General features: G+C 45.5%; 1 pseudogene; it reads right to left on the reverse strand.

Annotated features, from left to right (window-relative positions):
- LOC109233522 lies at positions 909-9,904 on the reverse strand (annotated as a pseudogene).

Below are 10,141 nucleotides of genomic sequence, written 5' to 3' on the forward strand. Positions count from 1 at the left end.
CGAACGCGAGGCTCCTCATGCGAACGCGATGCATAATTTCCTAACCTTCGCGCGATCGCAAGGTCTAAAACGCGAACGCAAAGGCCTAAATCCTGGCCCTCAAATTTCCTTCAACGCGTTCGCGACTCACCCTACGCGAATGCGGTGGGTTAATTTCTGCAACACTGAACTCCAAAAATCTGCAACTCCAAAACTTCAAAAAATGGTCTGATTGACCATCCGAAACTTACCCGAGGCCTCCGGGACCTCAACCAAAAGCACCAACACCTCCTAAAACATCACCGAAACTTGTTCCAATCATAAAAACACCTCAAACAACACTAAAACCATCATTTCTCATCGAATTCAAGCCTAAGTTCTTCAAAAACTTCTGAAATACGCATTCGATCAAAAACCCGACAAATCACCTCCAAATGACCTAAAATTTTGCACACACATCCCAAATCACATAAAGAAGCTACAGAAACTCTCGGAATTCCATTCCGACCCTCGGATCAAAATCTCACCTATCAACTGGAATTCGCCAAAATACTAACTTCGCCAATTCAAGCCTAATTCTACACCGGACCTCCAAACACACTTCCGATCACACTCCTAAGTCACAAATTATCCCCCGAAGCTAACCGAACCATCGGAGATCATATCCGATACCTCTAACACATAGGTCAACATTCGGTTGACTTTTCCAAAGCAAACCTTCCTTAAAGAGACTAAGTGTCTCATTTCCTTCTAAAACCAATCCAAATCAACTCGGTCACACAAAACACTGATAATGAGGCATAAAGAAGCAGAAAATGGGGGAAACGGGGCGGTAACTCACGTGACGACGGGTCGGGTCGTCACATCCTCCCCAACTTAAACAAACGCTCGTCCTCGAGCGAGTCAAGAAACATACCTGAAGCCTCAAATAGGTGAGGGTATCTGCTCCGCATCTCCCGCTCGGTCTCCCAGGTAGCCTCCTCCACGGGCCGACCTCTCCACCGCACCTTCACCGAAGCAACATCCTTTGACCTCAACTTCCGAACCTGACGATCCAAAATGGCTGCTAGCTCTACATCCTAAGTCAAATCACCCTCCAACTGGACTGCACTGAAATCCAAAACATGGGACGGGTCTCCAATATACTTCCGGAGCATAGAAACATGAAAAACTGGATGCACGCCCGACAAGCTTGGTGGCAAGCAAGCTCATAGGCCACCTCCCCAATCCTCCTAAGTACCTCAAAAGGCCCAATGAACCGCGGACTCAATTTTCCTTTCTTTCCGAATCTCATAACACCCTTTGTGGGTGAAACCTTCAGCAGGACCTTCTCACCAATCATATAGGATACATCTCGAACCTTCCTGTCCACATAACTCTTCTGCCTCAACTGCACTGTACGGAGTCTCTCCTGAATTACCTTCACCTTCTCCAATGCATCCTGAACCAAATCTGTCCCTAACAATCTAGCCTCACCGGGCTCGAACCAACCAACTGGAGATCTACACCGTCTCCCATACAAGGCCTCATACGGTGCCATCTGAATGCTGGACTGATAGTTGTTGTTGTAGGCAAACTCTGCAAGCGGTAGAAACCGATCCCATGACCCTCCGAAGTCAATAACACAGACGCGTAGCATATCCTCGAATATTTGAATGGTGCGCTCGGACTGTCCGTCCGTCTGAGGGTGAAAGGTTGTGCTCAACTGTACCTGAGTACCCAACTCTCGCTGAACCGTCTGCCAAAACTGAGAGGTAAAATGAGCGCCCCGATCTGATATGATGGAAACTGGGACACCATGCAACCGAACAATTTCCCGAATATAAATCTCTGCCAGCCGCTCTGAAGAATAAGTAGTACAAATCGGAATGAAGTGCGCGGACTTGGTCAGCCTGTCTACTATCACCCAAATGGCATCAAATTTCTTCAAAGTCCGAGGAAGTCCGGTAACAAAATCCATAGTGATCCTCTCCCACTTCCACTCAGGAATAACCATCTGCTGGTGCAAGCCGCCCGGTCTCTGATGTTCATATTTCTTCTGCTGACAATTAAGACACCGGGCTACATACTCCACAATATCTCTCTTCTTCCTCCGCCACCAATAGTGCTGTCTAAGATCCTGATACATCTTCGCGGCACCCGGATGAATGGAATACTGCGAGCTATGGGCCTCCTCCAATATCAACTCCCGAAGCCCATCCACATTGGGCACGCAAATCCGGTCCTGCATCCTCAACGCACCATCATAACCAATGGTCACGTCTATGGCATCTCATATTGTACCCTGTCCTTAAGGACAAGCAAATGCGGATCATCATAGTGACACTCCCTGATGCGGTCATACAAGGAAGACCGAGAAACCACACAAGCCAACACCCGACTGGGCTCTGAAATATCTAGTCTCACAAATCGGTTGGCCAAGGCCTGAATATCAACTGCAAATGGCCTCTCCTCAATTGGAATGTATGCCAAGCTCCCCATACTCACCGCCTTACGGCTCAAAGCATCGGCAACTACATTGGCTTTCCCCGGGTGATACAGAATGGTGATATCATAATCCTTAAGTAACTCTAGCCACCTCCGCTGCCTCAAATTAAGATCCTTTTGCTTGAACAAATGCTGAAGACTGCGATGATCAGTGAATACCTCACAAGATACGCCACAAGTAATGCCTCCAAATCTTCAATGCATGAACTATAGCAGCTAGCTCCAAATCATGAACGGGGTAGTTCTGCTCATGGGGCTTCAACTGACGAGAAGCATAAGCGATAACTCTACCCTCCTGCATCAATACACAACCAATTCCAACTCTGGAAGCATCGCAATATACCGTATAAGAACCTGAAGCTGATGGAAAAACCAATACTGGAGCTGTGGTCAAAGCGGTCTTGAGCTTCTAAAAGCTCTCCTCACACTCGTCCGACCATACAAATGAAACACCCTTCTGAGTCAACTTGGTCAAGGGCAATGCAATAGAGGAAAAACCCTGAACAAACCGGCGATAATAGCCTGCCAACCTAAGGAAACTACGAATCTCTGCGGCTGAGGACGGTCTAGGCCAACTCTGCACCGCCTCTATCTTCTTCGGGTCAACCTGAATACCCTCGCTGGACACCACGTGTCCCAAGAAAGCCACTAAACCGAGCCAGAACTCACACTTGGAGAACTTTGCATAGAGCCTCTCCTCCCTCAATCTCTGCAATACAACTCGCAAATGCTGCGCGTGCTCCTCCTGACTACGCGATTATACCAGAATATCATCAATGAACACGATGACAAATGAATCCAGATAAGGCCGAAATACACTGTTCATCATATGCATGAACGCTGCTGGGGCATTGGTCAGCCCGAAAGACATGACAAGAAACTCATAGTGAACATATCTAGTCCTGAAAGCATCTTATGAATATCTGAATCCCTGATCTTCAACTGGTGATAACCCGAATGGAGATCAATCTTGGAAAACACCCTCGCTCCCTGAAGCTGGTCAAACAAATCATCTATGCGAGTCAGAGGATACTTGTTCTTCACTGTTACTTTGTTCAATTGCCGATAATCGATACACATTCTCATTGTGCCATCCTTCTTCTTCACAAACAGGACTGGCGCACCCCAAGGTGACACACTAGGCCGAATGAACCCCTTACCTAGGAGCTCCTGAAGCTGCTCCTTCAATTCCTTCAACTCCGCTGGTGTCATACGATATGGCAGAATAGAGATGGGCTGAGTGCCCGGCACCAGGTCAATACCAAAATCAATATCCCTATCCGGTGACATGCCCGGCAGGTCTGCAGGAAATACATCGGGAAACTCCCTCACAACCGGAACGGAATCAATGCTAGGAGTCTCAGCTCCAACATCCCTCACAAAGGCAAGATACGAGAGGCAACCCTTCCCAACCATACGCTGGGCCTTCAAGAAAGATATCACTCTACTAGAAACATAATCAGTCACACCACGCCACTCGATCCGCGGTACACCCGGCATAGCCAAAGTGACTGTCTTAGCATGACAGTCTAGAATAGCATGACACGGAGATAACCAATCCATGCCCAGAATGACGTCAAAGTCCACCATGCTCAATAGCAATAAATCAACTCGGGTCTCCAGACCCCAATAATCATAACACATGACCGGTACACACGATCCACAACAACAGTATCGCCCACCGGGGTAGACACATGAACAGGTAAAGAAAGAGACTCCCGGGGCATACCCAAATAACGAGCAAAATATGAAGACACATAAGAACAGGTGGAACCAGGATCAAATAATACTGAGGCATCTCTGTGGCAGACTGAAACAATATCTGTAATGACAGCGTCTAAGGCAATGGCATCTGTCCTGCCCGGTATAGCATAAAAATGAGCCTGGCCACCGCCTGATCGACCTCCACCTCTGGGACGACCCCTAGCTGCCTGATCTCCACCCCTAGCTGGCTGGGCGAGTGATGATGTAACTGGAGCAGAAGTCGAGGGCTGACCCCTCTGCTGATGTTGACTGCCACGAATAGGGCACTGCCTCCTCAAGTAACCAAACTCTCCGCACTCATAACAACTGCCCGGTGCTGGAGATGGGGACTGAAGGGAACCCCTCGCACCGGAGTGACTAGCAGATGCGCTCGGCGCAGAAGAACCCTGAGCTGATGTGGCATGAGATGAACTCTGAGCTGGGAGGGCACTGAGTGAAGACTGACCTTGCTGGGGCCCATGATGACAACGGCCTAAAGATCCCCCACGATACTCTGGACGGGCCGATTGAGCAGGCCTGAAAGAACGACCTCTACCATGCTGGAACTGGCCCCTCGAAGGAGCACCACTGTAACTGCCCGATCCACGAGGCCTCTTGGCCTCCCTCTCCTCTCACTCTCTACAGCGAACTGACTTGATCTCACGAGCGATATCCACCACCTCCTCAAACGTAGCACCCAATACCCTCTCTCTAGTCATCAAAATACGGAGATGGTAATTAAGGCCATCCACAAATCTCCTGATCCTCTCACGGTCTGACGGAACCATCCAAATAGCATGACGGGCCAACTGTGAAAACCTCATCTCGTATTGGGTCACTATCATATCCCCCTGTGTCAACCACTCAAACTGCCTACGCAGCTCCTCTCTGCGGGACTGAGGTACATATTTCTCCAAAAAAAGAGCGGAGAACTGCTGCCAAGTCAGGGGTGCTGCACCGACAGGCCTACGCCTCTCAAAGTCCTCCCACCAAGTAAGAGCAGCCCCCGTGAACTGAAAAGTAGTAAATGCCACACCACTCGACTCAAGGATCCCTGCCGTACGGAGCATACGCTGACACCTGTCAAGAAAACCCTGGGCATCCTCGCCCTCAGCACCACTGAATGTCGGAGGCTGGAGCCTACCAAACCTCTCGAGACGACGCTGCTCATCGTCTGGCATAGATGGAACCACGAAGCCCTGAGCTGGTGCAACTGGTGGATCAGCAGGTGCCGCCCCGGCAGCTCTGCCTCTGCCACGACCGCGTCCACGGCCTCTGGCGGCCTCAGTAGGTGGTACTGGTGGTCGTCCGCCACGTCCGGTAGCTCGTGTCCTCACCATCTGTGAGAGAATAGAATAATAGAAGTTTAGTTCTCTGTTCAACAAAGTCGCACGATAAGAATTTCAAGAATGTGAAGTTTTCCTAAGGGTTCTGCAGCCTCCCGAGGATAAGTACAGATGTCTCCGTACCGATCCACGAGACTCTACTAAACCGGCTCATGACTCGCGAGACCAAGTAACCTAGGCTCTGATACCAACTTGTCACGACCCCAACCCCGGTCGTGATGGCGCCCAACACACTGCTAGGCAAGCCCGACCAATTTTATACCCTTAGCCATTTTTATATAGTTCATGAATTAATTAACACAGATAAATCACTAAGTCATAATACTGAAACCCTGAAATAGAGTTAAAACATGCGGAATCCCAAATAACAATACTACTACACAACCCGAAGGATCCGGTGTCACAAGTCTGAGCCTCTAATACATGAGTATCAACCTACTACATATCGTTCTAGAGAAATGCGGAAATGAAACAATAAGATAGAAGGGAAGATCAGGACTGCGGACGTCATGCAGCTACCTTGATACTCGCGGATATGCTACTCGGCAGAGAAGTCTTCACTCAGCCTCAGATGTACCTGGATCTGCACGCAAGGTGCAGGGAGTAATGTGAGTACTCCGACCCAGTGAGTAATAAACATAAATAAAGGATGAGAATAAGAAATCCTGAATAGGCACAAAGCAATCTATAAATGCAGCAATTTAAACCAAGTAATATAAAGTCTGTAAACCAATGAAAACAATTAAGGAAAATACTGCAACAGATAAGTAAGTAAATAACAGTCAAATATGAAATGCAACACATAGTCCGGCACTATCTAGTACCCGCTGCGGCGTGCGGCCCGCTCCATTTATTTATCGTCGACGGCGCTCACTGGGGGTGTGCAGACTCCGGGAGGGGCCCCTTACGGCCCAAGCGCAATAATAAGCCATCTCGTGGCATCAACTAGGCCCTCGACCTCATATCAATATCAATACAATACCGCTGCGGCGCGCAGCCCGATCCCATACTCAGTCCAGAATCACATAAGGCCCTCGGCACAGTAATATAGAAATATTCAGCCCAAACTTTATTAAAAATATTAGTTAAGTTTCCAGTTTGAGAAAAGGTGGCTGAGTTTGCAAAATAGTATTAATTACTAGGACTGAGTTCAATTATATGTAAAAATGGTAAGGAACCAGTAATAGCAATCCCTGAAGGATTCAATCAGTTGGCACGAGGCTCCTCATGCGAACGCGATGCATAATTTCCTAACCTTCCGCGATCGCAAGGTCTCAAACGCGAACGCGAAGGCCTAAATCCTAGCCCTCAAATTTCCTTCAACGCGTTCGCGACTCACCCTACGGAACGCGATGGGTTAATTTCTGCAACACTGAACTCCAAGAATCTGCAACTCCGAAACTTCAAAAAATTGTCCGATTGACCATCCGAAACTTACCCGAGGCCCCCGGGACCTCAACCAAAAGCACCAACACCTCCTAAAACATCACCTAAACTTGTTCCAATCATAAAAATACCTCAAACAACACTAAAACCATCATTTCTCATCGAATTCAAGCCTAAGTTCTTCAAAAACTTCCGAAATACGCATTCGATCAAAAACCCAACCAAATCACCTCCGAATGACCTGAAATTTTGCACACACATCCCAAATCACATAACGAAGCTACAGCAACTCTCGGAATTCCATTCCGACCCTCGGATCAAAATCTCACCTATCAACCGGAATTCGCCAAAATACTAACTTCGCCAATTCAAGCCTAATTCTACACCGGACCTCCAAAAACACTTCCGATCACACTCCTAAGTCACAAATCATCCCCCGAAGCTAACCGAACCATCGGAAATCATATCCGATCCCTCTAACACATGGGTCAACATCCGGTTGACTTTTCCAAAGCAAACCTTCCTTAAAGAGACTAAGTGTCTCATTTCCTTCTAAAACCAATCCAAATCAACTCGTTCACACAAAACACTAATAATGAGGCATAAAGAAGCAGAAGATAGGGGAAACGGGGTGGTAACTCTCGTGACAACGGGTCGGGTCGTCACATCAACTATGTCAGAAGACACTTGCTGACTATCTGAGTTTAACATTTCATAAAGAGGCTCACTATTCTTTACCTCGCCCTTCTTTGGAATCATTTTCCAGAAATGTGACATCTCGTGATTCAATCTCACTAACACTTCCATCCTCTAATTCACCAATGAACACATACCCTTTGGAGTGTTCTGAATATCTTATAAAGATACATTTCTTGCCTTTTCGACCTACTTCACCAAACTTGTTAAAAGAATCTTTTATATATGCAGCACAACCCCAAGGTCGTAAATCCTTTAAGCTTGCTTTATGACCAGTCCATAGCTCATATGGAGTGGAAAAAACTGATTTAGAAGGCACTTTGTTCAATATGTAAGTTGCAGTCAATAACGCATCTCCCTAAAAGGAGATAGGTAAATTTGCCTGCGCCATCATGGACCTTATCATGTCCAATAGTGTTCTATTCCTTCTTTCCGCTACACCATTTTGTTGAGGTGTGTACGGAATAGTTAACTATCTGGTGATTCCCTTTTCATTGCACAATTCTTCAAATTCTTTTGAAAGATATTCACGCCCTCTATCGGTTCTTAAGGTCTTAATCTTTTTGTCTAATTGATTCTCAATTTCATTCACATATTTCTTAAAGCATTCAAGTGCTTCAGATTTATGAGAGATCAAATAGACATAACCAAAGTGTGTGAAATCATCAATGAACGTAATGAAATATAAAGCACCAGACCTAGACCTCACATTAATTGGACCACGGATATCAGAATGGATTAATTGCAATGGAAAATCAGCTCTCTTAGCCTTTCCAAATGGTTTACGTGTAATCTTTCCAGCAAGACAATTTTTACAAGTTGGCATTTCAATTTTAGAGAAAGGACCTAGATGTTCTTCCTTAGCCAATCTATTCATTCGATCCTGCCCTATGTGACCTAATCTTGCATGCCATGTAATAACATCAACATCATTGTTACTAGAATAACATGCCATAACACAACGGTCAACACAATAGTTATACGTAGAAGGATTACAATCTAACACAATAAAACCATCATAACGATGTCCAAAACCATAACAAACATTGTCTCGAGTAATTCTAAGACCACTGCGACTAAAGTTCAAATTGAAATCTAAATCTAGAAGAACAGACACAGATACTAAGTTTCGTCGAATCTCTGGAACATATAGGACGTCATGCAACATCAAAGATCGGCCACCATGCATGTCCATTCTGCAAGTGCCTATCCCTTTGACTTCAAGCTTAGCATTATTTCCCACATATACATGCTTTGATCCAGGTGGAACTCGACGAAACTCTATAAACGCTTCTCTATCGTGGCTCACATGGTCGGTGGCCCCTGAGTCTACAATCCACACAGGATAAGATTCAGTTAGTAAAACAGTGCTAGAAACATATATATCACTAAGAGATGCGTTTTGAAATGCTACCTTTTCGGCTCAGTGCACTCACGAGCAAAATGCCCTGGAACTTGGAAATTGTAACACTTCATCTTGCTCTTGTCTTTCTTCTTGTAGAACCGTTTTCCTTTCTTGGAATTTGGCTTGTTTCTTTTCTTGGAGGGTCCTTCTCCGGTCTCCTTACCCTTTCCATCATTTTTCCAATTTCTCTTGCGCTTGAAGCTTGATCTCTTTGTACCATTTGATTCTGCCACAAAGGCATTAGGTACATCTTTAGCAGCACCAAGCCGTTCATCTTCAAGCTCCACATGACGGGCAACATCAGCAAAAGTTTTGATGCTATCATTGTGGGTCAAGTTAACCTTCAAATGTTCCCAATTATTGGGAAGAGACCGAATCACTGCCTGAACCTGCTGCTCATCAGAGAGAACATGGCTGGCACTTTTGAGTTGAGCAATCATATTTGACATCACCCTTAGATGTTGCTTAATACAATGATCATGACATTTTTTGTACGTGTCAAACTTGATTGTCAGTTGTCGAAGGCGAGTCACAGTCGTACCCCCATATGCCTTTCTTAAATGTGCCCACGTGGCTTGAGCAGTAGGAGATTGCTCACATTTGTGGATGAGATCATCAGCAACTGAACTTACAATAATTCCACGTGCAGTGGAATCTTCTTTTTTCAAACATTGTAAGTTTCCAGATCCCTCCTGTGTTGGGCAGTGTTACCCTCCTCTAGGTGACTCATTACATGGTTAATACCTTCAAGAGCATCTTGCTCTTCGAGTAGATACCACATCTTACGACTCCAGATATCGTAATTTTCACCATTCAATTTGTCACCCTTGTTCAAGTCAGCAATGATACTTTTTGATGTCATGTCTGTTATTAGAGACAATATTACAAGTTTAACTCATCAATATATACTTCAGTTAATTTATGCATGTGATTACACACTCAAGAAAATTAATTATAATATTAATTCTACATTTAGTATAGAATCAAACGGTCACTACGTTTCCATTCATCATCTATATCTAAATATTTTTAATTAATATTAAAATCACTTCTTAGTATGTACATATTTTAAGTCTCAATCCATTACAAAGAGATATAA

The sequence above is a fragment of the Nicotiana attenuata genome, chromosome 10 (genome assembly GCF_001879085.1).
Source record: "Nicotiana attenuata strain UT chromosome 10, NIATTr2, whole genome shotgun sequence".
Lineage (NCBI taxonomy): Eukaryota > Viridiplantae > Streptophyta > Magnoliopsida > Solanales > Solanaceae > Nicotiana > Nicotiana attenuata.